The sequence below is a fragment of the Pelobates fuscus genome, chromosome 12 (assembly GCF_036172605.1).
Source record: "Pelobates fuscus isolate aPelFus1 chromosome 12, aPelFus1.pri, whole genome shotgun sequence".
NCBI lineage: Eukaryota > Metazoa > Chordata > Amphibia > Anura > Pelobatidae > Pelobates > Pelobates fuscus.
The window spans coordinates 114,670,854-114,689,735 of record NC_086328.1 but is presented as its reverse complement, the minus strand read 5'-3'; the positions used below and the strand labels follow the sequence as shown (position 1 = coordinate 114,689,735).

At 40.6% G+C, this 18,882-nt stretch overlaps 1 protein-coding gene across 1 annotated transcript in view; it reads left to right on the top strand.

Moving 5' to 3' along the window:
- Positions 1 to 393: 393 nt before the first annotated feature.
- Positions 394 to 18,882, top strand: part of CD82 (CD82 molecule) — a 56,872-nt gene continuing 38,383 nt past the window's right edge. Inside the window, exon 1 of the mRNA XM_063438890.1 lies at positions 394 to 486. The gene's annotated coding sequence lies outside the window, so the exon portion shown is untranslated. The remainder of the gene's footprint in view (positions 487 to 18,882) is intronic.

The window sequence follows — 18,882 nt, the reverse complement described above, 5'->3', positions numbered from 1 at the left end:
AACTGGTCAATCTATGGCGGATCTGCTATCGGTAACTGGGACCTTGACCCCAGAACTTACTGTAATGTAGGCCTGGTCTGTCTAATACCCTAGGCTAGGTGTCACTAACTACCCAGGTGTTAAATGGTGACATGGATCAACTGCTCCAGAGTTCCTGCTGTTTACTGGGACTGAATGTAAAGATCAGTTTCCACTATTTATTAATAGAACTGTAGCAATGTGTGATACTGAAAGTGAAAATAAATAAATATCAATCAGCCTCAAACAGCTATAGATAGAGTGACCGAGTTTGGCAGATTGTAGATGGCATTGTTGGACTGCATTCTCTCAGCCATGCCCTAGGGGGCGGCTGTGAGCACCACCCCTTGCACTCCCAGTCTTGGCTGGAGCAATCAGTTTGCTGAGAAAGTTTGGAGAGAGCAGCTGCTGGGCTGAGATCTGCTGGTTCCAGGGACAGAAATCACCTTTACCTCCACTAACATACAGGTAAGGGGGGAGGGGACAGCTGGAACGCCTGGCTCAGTGTTACTTTCCAATCTGAAGTTCTATCCTTTATTTGTATCCTAAGACTCTGATTAGGAAACTCAATGAGCTGCCCCGGGTGCCTGCAGGAATGGGGGTTGTGGTGAAGGGATGTTGGGGGATCTGGGTACCTGTGCTGAGTACTCCCTCCCGCCCCTCCCGTGTGCAGGAAGTGCTGGTTAAACATTGTAACAAGGAAACAAAACAAAACAAAACCTGTGTGTGTGGCACTCTGTTCTGTGTATACTGAGAGCTGTGTGTGCTAGCACTGGGTACACTGAGAGCTGTGTGTGCTAGCACTGGGTATACTGAGAGCTGTGTGTGCTAGCACTGGGTACACTGAGAGCTGTGTGTGCTAGCACTGGGTACACTGAGAGCTGTGTGTGCTAGCACTGGGTACACTGAGAGCTGTGTGTGCTAGCACTGGGTACACTGAGAGCTGTGTGTGCTAGCACTGGGTACACTGAGAGCTGTGTGTGCTAGCACTGGGTACACTGAGAGCTGTGTGTGCTAGCACTGGGTACACTGAGAGCTGTGTGTGCTAGCACTGGGTACACTGAGAGCTGTGTGTGCTAGCACTGGGTACACTGAGAGCTGTGTGTGCTAGCACTGGGTACACTGAGAGCTGTGTGTGCTAGCACTGGGTACACTGAGAGCTGTGTGTGCTAGCACTGGGTACACTGAGAGCTGTGTGTGCTAGCACTGGGTACACTGAGAGCTGTGTGTGCTAGCACTGGGTACACTGAGAGCTGTGTGTGCTAACACTGGGTACACTGAGAGCTGTGTGTGCTAGCACTGGGTACACTGAGAGCTGTGTGTGCTAGCACTGGGTACACTGAGAGCTGTGTGTGCTAGCACTGGGTACACTGAGAGCTGTGTGTGCTAGCACTGGGTACACTGAGAGCTGTGTGTGCTAGCACTGGGTACACTGAGAGCTGTGTGTGCTAGCACTGGGTACACTGAGAGCTGTGTGTGCTAGCACTGGGTACACTGAGAGCTGTGTGTGCTAGCACTGGGTACACAGAGCTGTGTGTGCTAGCACTGGGTACACTGAGAGCTGTGTGAACTATCATTGGCTCTACTTAGTTTTGCATACTATCATTGGCTATACTGAGAGCTGTGCGTATCTTTTGGTACACTAAGAGCTATGTGTGCGCTTGCACTGGGTACGTTCAGAGCTATGTTTGTATACTGAGAACTGTGTGTACTATTACTGTGTATTCTGCGGATTGTTTGAACTGGGATTGTGTATATTGTGAGCTTTCTGTGTATGGATTGCCTGTGAGTTGCATTTGTGTGCAATGATTGTCTGATTTGTGACCTGTGTGTACGTATTGTGATATGTGTCTGTATATTGTAAAGTGTGTACTCGTAGTAGCCCTATGTGCATTGTGGCGTTGGGAGCACATCAGAAGTGCTTTTGGCTGAAAGGTCATGTTAAAGGTTTTAATACACTGTGCTGTGTGTATTAAAGAACAAAAAGATCTTACTGATAGCGTAGGACACACTGTCAGCCTGACTCACCATCACCATGGCTTTACAATGCTATCTGATCATAAACTTCCTGGATTATATCAGCTTGAGATTCCTTCCTTCGAAGCAACCTATTGTCCGCTTGTTCTGCTGTCAAACTTCGCATTTACCCCAAACTGCAGCCTTTCGTTAGTTTAGGACAGCTCGGTCATCTAGAAGCACCCGATTCTATTTTCTTAAATCTCATTTCAAGTCAGTTATTTCATCCCATGAGGAAGCCTCTCCAGCCTCTTTCTGGTACAGAACTCTCAATGCCTCTCTGCACGTCTCAATGGGACTCGCACAGAGATGGGAATGGCTCAGTAATATAACAGAGGTACATGCGAGGATGAATTGTACTGGTAGACTCGAGTAATGGTATCACCTAAATGTTCTCTTCTTCTGACTATGATCTTAACTTATTTCCACCTTTATTATAAGGTGGTGTTTGAGAGCCCAGGTCTTTTGAGAGCTTCTCCCCACCTGGCCTTTCCCCCTTTAACATTGAGGTGTTACAAACACCCATGTTTTTCATTGGGTTTAATTAACTAAACGTGAATTGTAATGAGTTGAGAATTGATTGGTAAACCACAGGTTGAAAGATTTGAATAGGAGTAACTCTGCAATTTGGTTATTGCTCTGTTGACTGCTTTAAAACTAGGTTTTGCACTATAGTTTTCAAATTGCCCTAATTCAATTTAGTGAAACTATTGGATGTCTTTTTAGGATTTTATTTTTGGCCTTTGGGGCCAGCCGGTGGCATCATGGAATGCGACGTTAAATACAATTATTTGGCACTGTTGATGCACCTTTACTATCTTCCATTCCATTTCAGTGGTTTAGTGATCACATCTGCTTGGTTCATGTTAGTTCTAACCCTGGTAAGTCTAGCTCAAGCTACATGTGTATGACCCTACGTGGTCAATATCTTTCTTAACGAGTCCTGTCCAAGCCAGTCGGATTCAGTGCCTTTCTTTACTTTTTGTCAAATGAAAGTAACAGGTGTTGACAGCGAGGTTGAAGTTCCAGTTTAGTTAAGTTCCATTCAGAATGTCCAGCTTTGTCCCACAACTGACTCTTCTTTTAGGTCCAAAGCAAATATTTCCCAGTCCATCCTGATCTTACAATCTTTCATAGTTGCACTGCCCATTAGTAAAGTCTCAGTGAGCACACCAAGATCCCAACACCTTATACGTAACGTTATGTGACCACAGCTATCAATGAAATCGCTCCTCCATATTTTCTAACCCCACACAGAACTTCTAGGTCAACTATTGTTAGTTGATTGACTCATGACTTCCAGGGCATTACCAAAATGCATGTGGGCAATGTATGGCAGTTCCTGAGTGTGATGCTTCATGGGAGAAGGTGGAGCATCTTCAAGAGTCAAAATAGCTACCTTTATGACAGGGTAGAGGGCGAGTTTTTATTGGTAATAGAAAACAAAAAGCACGTGGACTGATTGGAATAGCAGTTCATGAGTGTGATGTTTTATGGGAGAAGGTGGCAGGATCTTCAAGAGTCAAAATAGCTACCTTTATGACAGGGTAGAGGGCAAATGTATTGGTAATAACAAACATTTGACAGTATATTTGCTAATTACTACATCACAACACGTGCATTTAACTCTTTCAATGCTCTGAAATGCATTTATTGAACAAAACTGTTTAATCGCAGAAAATATTTACTGATAATTACTTTTAAGTTTTAATGACCTGCTTTTCATTTCAGTGAGATACACTCAACGTGATTTGATCATAGCCATGTCCTACGCATTTCGCTACAACCCAATCCAGTTGAAATGTATTTGAATCAGTGCCTGAATATGTCCTGGCACCATCTTTCGAGAAAGTCACGAAGCGTAGATGAGTGAAGCTGCTGTCCACTGACATACTGTGTACCTAGCACACATGACACAGCTTCTGTAAATATACGGTTTGTCTAGTGCCAATAATACACTGGAACTCTGTCTGTTTTGATGATGCTAGGAGATTAAGATGATTTAAGTCAGATTTAGAAATCTATCACTCTGCATTCTTATTGGAATCTAAGCCCCAACGGCCTCCTCTAAAAAAGCACTAAGTTCTATAATTGCACGGTTTTTGCTCTGTTAAAACTTTAGTGGCCTCAGTGCCGCTTGTTATCCCCTGGAGCTGCAATGAAATAAAGGAGTTTATTCGTACCAAATTCTAGTAAATCAGAAAACTTGTTGTGAAATAAAGGCAAAAATTTAATTTTATCTTAAATTTTGCAGTTCGGTTTTTAATTTACTACAATATGGTTTTTAGTGAATGTCTCTCCTGCACGTTCACTTGCAGAGTTGCGTTAAAGGACCACTATAGTGCCAGGGTCCCACTCCCCTGGCGCTGAAGGGGGAGAAAGGGGTTAATCCCTTACCTCTTTTACAGCGCTGGGCTCCCTCGGCGCTGGGACTCTCCTCCCTCTTCTTCCGTCATCAGCCGAATGCGCATGCGCGCGCATTCAGCCAGTCTCATAGGAAAGCATTCTCAGTGCTTTCCTATGGACGCTGGCGTCTTCTCACTGTGAAAATCACAGTGAGAAGCGCGGAAGCGCCTCTAGCGGCTGTCAATGAGACAGCCACTAGAGGCTGGATTAACCCATATGTAAACATAGCAGTTTCTCTGAAACTGCTATGTTTACTACAAAAAGGGTTAAACCTAGATGGACCTGGCACCCAGACCACTTCATTGAGCTGAAGTGCTCTGGGTGCCTATAGTGGTCCTTTAACTTTGATCTCAGTTGGGAACCAGATCAGGGGAATCTTACTGAACTGGAGTTACCTGCAAATATCCACTGATGAGCAATTCAGAGAAGCTTTCAATTGAAAACTAAACAAACAAGCATTCAGCAAACTTTGATCTTAAACTTGTAGGGTTCAATAAAAGCCTTACATTGTGTTCCTTAGTTGGCCCTGGGTAACTTTTTGGAACACAATCGATTGTAAAATTCAAGTTAAAAAAGTTGAACTTGAAAAATTCTAGTCTATAGTCGCAGCTTGGATGTTTTGTGTAAAATTGGAAATGCGTTTATCGACTCACTTAGTGAAAAAAAACCTGATTTATCTGCTTCAGAATGTTCATGTTTCCGATAAAGCAACTTTTATAACTTTTTTGGTTTGTTTTTGTTTTTCGGGGAACTGAATTAAGTACATGTAGACACTGACCAGAATAAAGAATTCTTTAAAAAAACAAACAAACAAACTGGGGTCAAGGGAATATCCCAGAACCCTTTTCGAGACAGTTCTAAATTAAGAGTCAAGAACCATCCATGGTTTGCACAGCCACTAACTTGTTGGACACCAGAAACGTTTGCAGATTTCATGCCCAGTACCTCGTTAACCATTGAGCAGGTTTGATTACACATAAATGGACCCCCAGCAGCTGCTTCTAGTGATAGCTACATGTTTGTTCTACATGGGATTTCCATGACTGAAACGGATTTCTCTGAAATATTGATAATTAAACAACCAGCAATGCTTCTAGCCTGCCATAACCCCTGTTACTCTGAGTAATCAGGTGTCCTTTCCTGTTTACCTGTATGGAAGGAGTGTACCTGGGTGCAGCTTTACCCCCCTCCCCTTCTCTCGCTGTGATTGTAAAGAGTCTAGTTACATTGGCTCTCGTCCAGCATCTGATGCAGCTAGTGAGTGATCAGTATGTTTTTTTCCATTTCAATTTCTTAGTGGCTCACCTGGAGAAGTCTATTAAGTCAGAACCACCTCCAGTGTCTTCGACCACCGTATCTGTCCTCTCTATCATTCTTTGTATCCAATTTCCTAAAGTCTATTGATACGGCCAGGCCCAACGAAATAGGAGTAAAACGTGTTTATTGTACCAGCGACATTTTCACGTGGGGTCAAACTTTCTCTAACACGATTACCTTCCCCAGATTATGGTATGCTCAATGAATGAATGTTGAGGCTTGGCATGTTGCCTCCTGGCTGTTGTATGCCCATAATTTATAGAAAACGCCAGAGAATAAGCGTGTGATACAAGTTCATTGTGACTATAAAATTAAGTTACAATTATTTTATTTATGCAAAACAATTACAGACAAGTGTTAAACCTACTCCGTTAATTACAGAATAATTCTTCTGATCTGTATTATGGGGATGGTAACGAACATTTAACTTGTCCAGTTAGGAGGGATTTTTGGTACAGCTATAGTTTAGGTAATTTAGGAGCTCCCCATTTTAAAATATTCATGTTCACGATAGAAAAGCCGTGCATTATGCATTAATTTATAGGGAAAATGCATATATATATATATATATATATATATGCAATAACTATATAAAACGACCTCGCTAGCAAATTTCTTTTATAGCAAATGATCAATCTTTTAAGCCTTTTTCTGGCAGGAAATGAATGTAATCTCTCTGCCAATCCTGTTGTAGGACCTGGTTCTTCCCCCTAAAAAAATGGGGTTCACAGGAAAACGAATGTGGGGATTTTTTTTTTATATCATAACAAACCGATAATTAAAGCCACACATGCAAGTTTGCAGGTGGCAGCAGTTTTATTCATTTTTTTTTAAACAAATGAAACTCTAAAATCAGCTGTCTTCGTTAATTAACTGCTCCCAGAGGAAACCCCTGGAAGACCGGTACATTTCCTGCTAGGTGTCTCACAACTTCCTCTTTAAAGAAGGAAACAAGAGGTGGAAGTAGAATCAAGTGGCGTTTGCATTTTTTTTTTATATTTAATTTTTTTTTTTTCTAGACATGCTTTATGTATCATTGGTGCCTGCAGCGACCCTTTAAAAGCAGCATAGCGCAGCTGATTTTGTCGTACTGCACTTAAAGGGATAGTCAGCATTTAGTTAAAAAAAAAAGGGGGGAGGGGGGAATAGATCAGGGTTGTGGAAAAAAAGACTGATCAAAACTAAATTATATTTACTGCTTCTGTGTGTTGGTAAATATAGTCTGCTTTCTGGTTTGTTTTGAACATGTTTTCCTGCATTTATTCACTGTTATTATTTGGCCTATGTTGTAAAATAGTTTGGTTAGATGATAGGATTTTCTAGATGCTGAGGTCTTGGCATCATGTAAGGCTCCCAGAGGCAGTAGCGTAGGATAGTGATTCCTAATCTCCGAGATGCATATGTTTGTGAACTCCATTTCCTATCAATGGTGAAGCATCCTTTAATTAACCAGTAACCGTGGTGCCAAAGTGAGCCATCTCTGGACTCCAATCTGAGTCTTTTATCTAATTTTTTGTTTTTGTTTTTATTTTTTGCATGTTTTTAAATTTATCTCTGGTCTCTTGGATGAGAAACCGTGGGGTATAGGCTCTCCTCGTGCTAGTCTAGTCAAGTCAGTGACAGAACGCAAACCTTCATTTTCTTTCATCATAGTTTGTAGTAAGAGCAGTGACATCATAAAGGAGAGATGTTTGTTATATAGTGGCCTGTTACTCAATTTTATTTTGCAACGTGGCTTCCTTCAATGACCACTTAGACTCTGAGTAAGTGATGTGTCAAGTGGTTGAGGAAAAAGGAATCCTGATGACAATGTGTCACGAAGGTTGGGGGGAGAATTAGGGCTTGGGTTAGTTCTATATACAACATTCCAATGTGATCGGAGCAAAAAATAACGTTTTATATATACACAATCTATATTTTGTTTTATAAAGTGTACCATTTATGAAAGTTTAGACTTTGATTTATTTCACATACATTATCTCCTGCTTTGTTATGGCGCTAGCCCTTCTGTTTAAACATTGCCATTCTGGGGTCAAGAAGGAGTCTTTTCCTAGTTTGTTGCAAAATTGGAAGCACTTCAAACTGGGTTTTTTGCCTTCTTTTGGATCAACAGCAAAAAACAAATGTGAGGAAGGCTGAACTTGATGGACGCAAGTCTCTTTTCAGCTATGTAGCTATGCAACTATTGGGATTTTTACTAGGGCAACTTTTGAGGGTGCAGGTCAGTACCCCCTGCTCTAAGCAGTAGATATCAGGCAGTTGTCACTGATCCAAAGAGACAGATCCAAATGCCTAATACTCGGCATACAAACCAGTGTATCTCAGTGAGCATAGGAACATTAAAGCGGTAGGCACGTTCTGGGATCTTTGCATATTTTGCAAAGGCAGCTGATGGTGAAATCACCACTTGGGATGCAGTATAGGTGAGTTTATACCCACACTCCCCTGTGGGCGCCACGATCTTTGATCTTCACCTTCTGGAGCTACATAAGCAAGGAGCCCACATTGGTGCTCTACTCTCGTACATACAGAGAGTACAACATGGTCTTTGAAGGCCTCCATAGATATTATCTCATGACAAAGCAAGATAATGCCTTATTCTTACAGCCACTGCTAGTGACGGCGCCGGAAAGTGACAAAACTTGATAGCGGTAGCTCCGCCTTTATTAGGTTTCATCAACTTAAGAATTTACAATAAGAAAAAGTAGTCCCTACGCAGAGGCGTAACTAGAAACCACTGGCCCCGGTGCAAAGATTGCCCTTTCCCCCCCCGCCCCCCCATGCTGCTCCCCCCTCCATGATGCCTCCCCTCCATCATGCTCTCCCATATCCCCTGCTCCTCCATGATGCTCTACCCTCTCCCCAGTGATGTGGGTGGCCCACAGTCGTAGGGGTTGAGAGTGCGGCAGGGCCCCCTGCAGTGCCGGGCCCAGTTGCAGTTGCGACCCCTGCGTCCGTGGTAGTTCCGCCACTGTCCCTACGTTGTCTCTTTGACTATGTTGGTATTCCAATACATTTTATAGTAGTAGTATTTGACTATTTTGTAAAGATTTTATCTATTAAATGCTGGGGGGGGGGGATGCTTTGGTGGCGCAAAGCCGCTTTAGCCAAAACTTTTATATCTTTCACACTAAAGGGATATGGACATTTAGAACTTTTCAAAGTAGCGTACGTTAAATAAACACCACACGGTCAGGAACACAAACATATTCCTGACCCTGTAGTGTTAAAACTATCGTCTAGCACCCCCTGGCCCTCTCCTTGCCCCCCTAAATATAATAAAATCTTACTTTTGTTCAAGTCTGCTGCTGGCTCTGTACCCTGATCTGCCTGCTTGGCTGACATAATCACAAGTGTTGTTCTGAGCCAATCACAATGCCTTCCCACAGGATTGGCAGAGACTGTCAAGGAGGCAGATCAGGGGCAGAGCAAGCGCAAGCCAAACACAGCCCGCACAAAACACTGTGCAGCACTGCCCCGAGAAGAACCTCTAGTAGCCATCTGAGGAGTGACCATTGAAGTTATCCCTATCATGTAATGTAAACACTGCATTTTCTCTGAAAAGACAGTGTTTACAGCAAAAAGCCTGAAGGGAATGATTATACTCCCCAGAACAAATGCAATAAGCTGTAGTTGTTCTGGTGACTACACTTTTCATTTGTTTCTTTGTTTCTTTTTTAAAATCCATGACTTGCTAGTTGATGGAGTTTATCAAACCCCAAGGTAAACTGCTAAAGCACACATTACAATGTAACTCATGTTTCCCTGCTCTCTATGTAATTCCCCCTTTACCCTCTCTGATGCTTTTGGCTGGTTCTCAATCCTGTTTTCCATCCCAGAGCTGTGAGAATCTGCAAACTTCTTCCATATCCCCCTGTGAGCCAGGAAATCAGGCTTGTGGGTAAATATTTCCCCTAGTGTGATGTACAGCATTCCTGCAGGACAATGACAGATATATGGATAATAAAACCCATGTTTTAAAAACATTTAGTGATTTTACCGACCCAGCAAAAGGTGGAAGGAACACACTCTATATGGATATGGAGCTAATTCTGCTCTTTTTAATGTGTTTGTGTGATGTTTGTATATTTGTAATTCTATAACATTTATAATGGACCTTTTAATTATATAACATGAATGAATATATATATAGAATACCCGGCTTTAATTATATAACATACATAGAGAATGCACACCTTTAATTATATAGCTGCAATAGGCGTATTCAGCCCTTCACACATAACATTACATTAACGAATGTTCAATAAGTGCAGTAAGTGTACAGATCACAAATGAAGAGGTATTCTTCCCTGTAAAGCTTGCAATCTAAATCAGGACTGATTAACTTATCTAAATGTAAATTAATACCGATAGAAGTGACTGTCCCCCTTGAAAGAGGTGTTTACAACATTTACTTTGAAGCTTGAGAGGGGTAGTGATTGCCAATATCAGGGTGTCTCCAGGGCAGGGTTACCCAATAGGTAGATCCCCAACTCCTATAATGCTTTGCGTGCCTTTAGAATGGCAAAGTATCATGGGAGTTGTAGTTCTACAACATCTAGGGATCTACGTATTGGTCAGCCTCGCTCTATGGTGTAAGGGTAGTATTCTATAAGTAATCTTCATAGAGGTAGATTTGTGCTAACCATGTAGGAAAGTTGTAAAATTGTCTTTTTATATCATCAATCAGAAGTATTGAGGAGAACAATACGACCAATGTATAAAAAAACAAAAAACGCATTGACCCGCCCCTGAGGAGTGCAGCTGCTTTTTATAGACTTAACCCTGCCTGGCTCAGTATTGCAATGGCTAAATTATGCAGACAGTTTGGAAAAAGACAGTTTATAAATTGTAGGCTGTAACACAAATATTTAGTAAATAGTGGTATTGCTCATTGCCTGGCTACTCAAACAGAATTTGTGGGGATATTGCCTCCTGGGCTTATAACCTGGGTGGATTTTTAGACTGTTAGTTTGCAACCGAACAAAGAATTGTAAAAAATTAACACTAGTGGTGGGAAGGCACACAATGTCTAATTTTCTACTTTGCCAGAAATATAGAAAAGGAAAATCAACATAGAGAAGAGAATTGCTTTGTGGGTGATAACCAATAAATAATCTACAGTAAATATCACATGCAGTGCACACAAAATAGAATATTAAATGAACACGTTAATATATCATGTTTAATGTGAGATCGGACAACGTACTAAAATAATCCCAATTTGTGAATACTGCGTTTGATAACAACTTGCTATTTGATTAGTTAAGTGCGAAACCCAAAGTAAGGAGGTTCGGTTTCTTTGGACTTCCTAAATCTAGGCTCTTTCCTGCATTTGGACCCTCAGCGCGGATATCGTGGCGTCCGATGTAGGCATACCGTGCAACATTTACAGCTTTGCCTGGGGACTGACAGAATAATGCCACTTATTCTTTTTTACACAAAATAGGTTGTAGAAACCCTTTAAAGGTACTAACTTAGTTACTTCTCCTCTTGCTTATTGTAGATTGCACCCAACGTGATTTTATAAAGCGTAAATTATGAATACTTTGGGAGGGGGTGTGTTGTCTAAAATTATCTCTATAATGATACTAGCATTAAGAGAATTTCTTCCCTAACCTGACTTTATGATTATCTTGTTTTGTGAAAACGTCTGACGCGATGCTTTTGTAAGAGTAATTCAGAACACATTAAGGGAGGAATGTACTGTTTTCAAGGGCGAATTATATTCCCTCATCAAGCCAAACAACCGTAAGAGGTGTAATTTGTCTCCACATAGGTGTGGTTATATAATTGGCTATGTCTGTTCAGGGTTAATTTACCTGTGACCAGAACAACGTGAGAACAATTTATTTTTTTAGTGTTTTGAGAATGAATCAGAATAGGTCCACTTCATCTGAGCAAGAAGCAATTATTATTCACCATAAAACATAATTATAGGCCCAAATTAATCTCACGCTGTGTGCTAGGTTAAAGCAAAGGGCTCATTCTCAATGTTTGTTTGTGTTTATATTCTTCTTCTGATAATATTCTCATATTATTATTCTCAAAAAATCCCTAGAGCAATAGTTTATGGTTTATGAGATATGTTATTAATTTTGAAGTATGCCAAACATGTATTCCTGACCCTATTGTGTTAAAGCCACCATGTAGCTCCACCTGGCCCTCCCTAAATATAGTAAAATCTTACTTGTGTTCAAGTCGGCAGCTGCTTCCTCTGCCCCTGATCTGCCTGTTTGGCTGACATAATCAGTTTATCAGTTGTGTTCTAAACCAAGCACAATGTTTTCCCAAAGGATTGGCTGAGCTTGTTAATAAGGCAGATCAGGGGCAGAACTAGCACACGTCAAACTCAGCCCTGGCCACTCAGCATCGCCTCATAGATATGCATTGAATCAATGTATCTATATAAGAAAAGTTCAGTGTCTTCATGCAGAGGGTGTAGACACTGAATGTCAGTCACAGTGTGCAGCACTGCCCCAAGATGCACCTCTAGTAGCCATCTGGGTTGTGGCCCGTGAAGTTATCCCTAGACTGTAATGTAAACACTGCATTTTCTCTGAAAAGATCATGTTTGCTGAAAAAAGCCTGAAGGGAATGATTATACGAACTAGAACAACTACATTAAGCTGGAGTGGTTCTGGTGACTAAAGTGTCCGTTTAATAAAGGTGAATATGAATTTGTGTAATATCCCATATGGATAGAAAACTAGCAGAGATTGGGATCACACTGTTTCTGGCCTTGAACAAATAATATTCAAAAGGCTTTTGTCGTTAGACCAGTGCAACTTGTAAAAGGCTCTTCTACTAGATTATTGATACATTGGGAAACTGAAACGACTGGATGGTGGCTGTCGGGGCGCGTTGGTTTAGTTCCTGCTCCTGTTTCTATTTAGGAAAATATATGCTGTCAACATATACACCACTCCTGTACTAGATGAAAAAATAAAGGCTGTGTGTATGTTTCATTTAGAAGGGGAGTTGCAGCTGAGACTTGATCCTTAACAGAGAATACGTAGTTCTAATACTTTACCTTGCAGGCAATCCATTATGCCCTTTAGTAGTGAATCATGTATGGTCTTAAACGTACAAGACCAGACAGAAATTCTATGTTTAGATTTCAGTCCACGTAAAGTTAAGTTTATTATATTATATTCTAAATGTACTTCTCTCCCAGCACATTCTGTTTTAGAATCACATTTTGAGTATGATGTCAACCTGTAATTAGCTGTCATTCTCAGACCTGTTATTGGTAAGGATATCCATCAATCATTACTCATACAGAGCTAGCTGGGCCCTGGTCCGGTCTCCTGTATTGAGGGTGCGCTGTGACCAAAGTGACCGACTCTTTTTTACATTGCTTTGTTACTTGACTTGTAGTTTGTCATGTGAACACGTTATGCAACCGAAAATCTTGTGTTTTCCCCAAGTGGGATAAGTAATGTCACATGAAATTATTTGAAGAACAATTCTGACATAAGACATTATGCTACATCAGTCCGTACTATTAATGTCTACAAAAGTGTATAATATTATGTGGGCCTGTGTAAACTTTCTATAACCTTGCCTATTGTAAACTCAATCAAGTCGGGTCCTCAGCCCCTTTTCTTGTGAACACTTTTAATTCTGTCTTTCTTTTGTTTTCATAATCGTTTACCTTTTCTAGAAGACGGGTGGGGGACATTTGATCTTTCCCAACGCATTTTCTTCTCTTTGAATTTGAATTATTTCTGGCTTTTGCTTGGCTTCTCAGTGTTCTAAGCCTATCAGCTTTGCTATATAATTGTTCAGCGGAATATTGTGTTTCTGCATCTCTCTGCTCATATCATTACCAGCTTTTTTTTTTTTTTTTTTTTTTTTTTTTTTATAAAACAATATTTATTGAAACTGTAGGGAAACAAGGAAGATGGCTTTGCATCAATTCCTGATCTGTGTTTCAAAGCTGTTGTATACAGCAAACATAAACTTCATGGAATCCATGTTTTAAAATGAAATGAGGCAAAAAGTTGATTATTTGAACTAATTTGCATATGCCCACCCAGAATCCCTTGCGCTAGTAACATCACTGCAAACTTGAGATTTTTGTGGGAAAAGAGAGTCTTGACTGGTGTGCAGATCTATATTTTAACCGTGTGTGTGTAATATATATATATATTACTGGTAGTAACTGTTGGTTTGAACATGCTTCTAGTCTGCTCATGGCTTGCTACTAGCATAGATTAATACATTTTTTGGGCGCGTGAGGGGGGAGGGGGAGGGGAGATCTCTAGTTATTTTAGGTATTTCCTAGACTCCTGTGGGTTGTTTCTACTGTATGTAGAAGTGAACGCATTTTGTGATATTTAAGAATTTTTATGATGTCATAAAAATTCTAACCAGTGTGTAAGTTTGTTTAAAACCTTACAAGATGACTAAGATATATATTGTTTAAAAATGAAACTTGGAATAATAAAAATTTACAGCAGCTTATTGAGCTTTCTGGTTTAAAATCTTTTTTTTTTTTAATTTTCTTATTCCGTAATCAACAGTAAACCCCCACCATTTTTTGTCTCCTATGAACCACTGTATGTGTGCGACACAACAGCTCTAACAAAATGTGTCAATATTTCTCCCAGAATGCTTTGTGAAATTGACTACATTCTAACATTTTCACATTCCCATCCTTGATTTCAAGACACACCTGGACTTCTACCTGATGTTTTAAACATAATGTTTTATGTTAGGAGCCAAATGGACCAAAGCCAGTATTTTGTTTTACTTTCAGGGCCCATTAATGCAATGAATACATGTGACAACTTAAGTTGCCAACTAAGCAGAATTTGAGTGCAAGCTTTCTGGACCACTTTTATCCATCACATCCAGATTATAAATCATTATCTAAAAGAACCTTGTTTATTGCGTCCCTATGGCTAATGTACATTGTGTGTGTATACTTATTTCTATTGTATATTTTACATTTTAATATATAAAGGGAAGCAACACAGTAAAGGAGGAGACTATATTTAAAAGAAGAAAAACTACCACAACAAGAGGACATAGTCTTAAATTAGAGGGGCAGAGATTTAAAAATAATACCAGGAAGTATTACTTTACTGAGAGGGTAGTGGATGCATGGAATAGCCACCCAGCTGAAGTGGTAGAGGTTAGCACCGTGAAGGAGTTTAAGCATGCATGGGGTAGGCATAATGTTGCCCTACATATAAGAGACTAATGCAAGTATTGAGAAAATGGGGCAGACTAGATGGGCCGAATGGCTTTTATAACATAACATTCAATGTTTCTCTACTGTGTCTGCGCGTGTGTGTGTTTGTGTATAGCAATGTGTTTACATAGCCATGTAGAATAAAAATTTGAATATTCCCTCTCCACTCCCTGATTCCAGTAGGAGGAAAACACTGGCCTTTGCATTGCTGGTATTTTCTTATTTTTTTATTTTTAAATACCGACAACCGGGCCAAACAGTCTCAAATACCGGCTGTGCTGGTTAAATATTGACCAGGTGTCAACACTACATATTTGCTGTAATTCTCCTGTGGCTGAGGATGATGGGAGTCGTAGAACTGAGTAGTTGTAGCAGAGATTGCAAATCCAGGCAGTGTATTGTTGCTGTGTTTGGGCATTGAATTCGTAGTGTGGGAACCTTTCTCCCCTGCTGTTCTCTCCCCATCCCCCTCTCTAGTAAAGTCTGGGAGACAGCATGGGAATAAGAAAGGGTGGGGGAGGAGCACAGATACAGGATAAAAGGGGCTTAGCCCAGACAATGGCTGTCAGGGGATACCAGGACAGGGGCTCTTAGTTTAAGAGGACAGCATGTATTGTATGACTGGGGGTAGCATGAACTGGCGCTGCCCTGCCCACTGTGTCTCTCTAGAACCTAGAAACTAACACGTTACCGCTTTAACACACACAAACGGTTTTAGGTAAGCTTTTAGAAGTAAAATTAACATGCCATTTATTAAAACTCATTAAAATCATTCCAACCGCTGCACTATATTGTCAACTGACATTGTTGCCTAAAATCTGCATTTAACTACAATCAGGGATAATAGCCTGTACATACTCAGGCCGTCCTGTTGTGTACCATGGTGTGGGTATAGAACCAAGTGTTGGTGCCAAGGAAGTTTACACATTCTGTGAAATGTAATATCCAGGTCACAGAATTGAACGCTAATGGGTTTGCTCGAATAGAATAAGTTTGGAAATGCAAGAAAATCAAACGTCAATTTCTGCCTCCGGAGACTTCCTGCAGGTGGTCACTCACAACAATGTTAATAGTTGGAGGAGGCTTCTTAAAACTAATAAATACAAATTGGAGGGTGGGAATTGTGTGTAATAGAGATTGGAAAGGGCAGACCCTGGTTCCCTCAACATAACAGCATCATTATCCTAGAATCTGGTTTATTTAATGTCCATGATTCGTGCTTAATCATTAAATCTCGGCCATGGTCTGCAATTTATCCATTTTTATTTTATTTTTATAATAGGAATAAACATCAGACTGTAACCAGCATGTACCGTATTTAAAATAGATTTTAAACGTTGAGTGTCTATTGGGTGATGTGAGACGGTTCTTCATTTATAGAAACACAGTATCATTATTATAATAATAATAATAATAATGGCACAGTTTTGTCCTTGGGATTATTGCCATTTAGGATTAGCGAAAGCTTGGATTTGGGGTTCAGAAGTTACCTGCATTTAAGAGGTGATGGATTGTATCTCTCCGGATTCCCACAAAATTACAGCATGGGGTACACACATTACGCTCAACCAGTACAGCATTAAAGGACCACTATAGTGCCAGGAAAACATACTAGTTTTCCTGGCACTATAGTGCCCTGAGTGTGCCCCCACCCTCAGGGTTCAACTCCCGCCAGGCTGAATGGAGAGGAAGGGGTTAAACACTTACCTTTCTCCAGCGCCGGGTTCCCTCGGTGCTGGAGACTCTCCTCCTCCTTTCCCCGTCATGCTTTCCTATGGACGATGGCGTCTTCTCACTGTGAAAATCACAGTGAGAAGCGCGGAAGCGCCTCTAGCGGCTGTCAATGAGACAGCCACTAGAGGCTGTATTAACCCATTTGTAAACATAGCAGTTTCTCTGAAACTATGTTTACAGCAGAAAGGGTTAATCCTAGGTGGACCTGGCACCCAGACCACTTCACTAAGCTGACGTGGTCTGGGTGCCTATAGTGGTCCTTTAAAGGATTCACTCAACAACCTACCAATGTTGGTTCTCTGACTGTGGGAGAGAATTATGGGAAATGAAGCACAAAAACCATGTCAAAGTTTACAAATGAACCTTTCTTAAAGTCTAAAGACCGGAGGAGACCTATTGTATGCAGTGTGTTTAATATTCTCGAGTGTAATTTCCCTTTGAAGACTCCACAAACATAATTTTACATATACAGCTTTCCAAGTAGGTTGAACAGTGATTCAGCTTTGATGACTATGTATTGTTGTGTCACCAATTGTCTCTGGGTCATATAGTCGGTGGTGTCCCACATGTAAACACATGGCTCTTGAAGCAGAGCTGTCAGGCCGTGTGAAGCTTTCAAAGCGAACGTGTGGCAGGATGTAAGTATTGGAGGTTAAGCAATCAAATGACTGGAATGAAAGTTTCACAACTTGTAAGTGGAGCTGAATGACTAGTCACATTTCTGATATAAAAATAAATAAATAAATAAATAAATAAAAATACATCAGCGTAGGATTGCCTAAAATGTAGATCCCCAGATATTTTTAACTACAACTCTCATGATGCTTTGCCAATCAAATAGAATATAATTCACGGCCCTGCTGCTAATATGCGCTGCTTCCACAGTGCCCATTTAAGTAAACCATAATGGCTTTTTTATGTCATTGTACATTGGCCCAGCACCTAAGGTGTTAAAATAAAACTACTGACTAGAACACATGGCCAGCAGGCAATAGGTTCATTGTGGAGGTCGGAAACGCTGCTTGTATAGGGATGGTAAGTATAGAATGTGAGTATGTAAGGGAAAAACGACATTATTGGAATATCTGAGAAGCCATGCGGAACCTAATCCAGTAAGTGTATCCTCCTCCGGGTAATCTAGTTGGTATAGAAGGTAGAAAGTGCAATGTTTGGTAGTTAGTGTGTTTATAGAATTGCATAAGCAAAATAGGTCCCGTTTAGTGTAGACTCGTCTACAGTTGGATTAATTATTAAAGTTATGTATCAAATGTATTTGGGGGGCAAAGTTCTTGAAAAGATCTTATCCGTATGGAAACCAATGGGATGTTTACATTGATTAACCCGCATAGAGAACTTTAACCCCAGGAGCATTCTTTATAGAGAACCCTCATGGAATCTGGAACCAACTCTGTTCCTATCTCAAAAAAACCAAACACATGATGTAATAGATGGAGTGCCAGAATGGTTTAACCCAGTGGTTCCCAAACTTTTTAGGTTCAAGGCGCCCTTAATATTTCAGTATTTTTCCAAGGCACCCCAAGTCAAAATTTCTAGGTTGCGTATCTGTTCAGCGCTGCGGCATTTACTGGCGCTATAGTGTAATGTACAGTGTTCGTGTTTGAAGGGGTGATTGTATATAGTTATTGTGTTTTTAATACTGGGGTATGTTTGTACGTAATGTTTGCGTTTGATTGCAGGGGTATGTGTGAATGTAATGTTCACTTTTAAATGCGGATGTACATTTGTGTGAAGTATTTGTGTTTGAGTGAAGGGGGTGCTTGTATTTATTTTATTTTTTCTAGTTTGTTTGCCAGGGTGTCTGTGTGTCTGTGTGTGTGTGTGTGTGATATTTGAGTTAGACGGCAGAAGTGTGCTTGTATCTTGTGCTGGTGTTTGACTGCTTGGATGTATGTACATACATACTTTTACAGATATTCATGCACACTAACACACAGATGCATATAAATACATCGACACATACACACAAATTCATATAGACATCAACACATGCACCCTGACACACACAAACATTTATACATGCCCACACCATGACACAGATACACACACTGACATAAACACACACACCCTGACACACAGATGCACATACACAGATGTGTGTGCAGACACAGAAGCACACTGACATATATATATATATATATATATGTATATAGTCACACACATAGTCACAT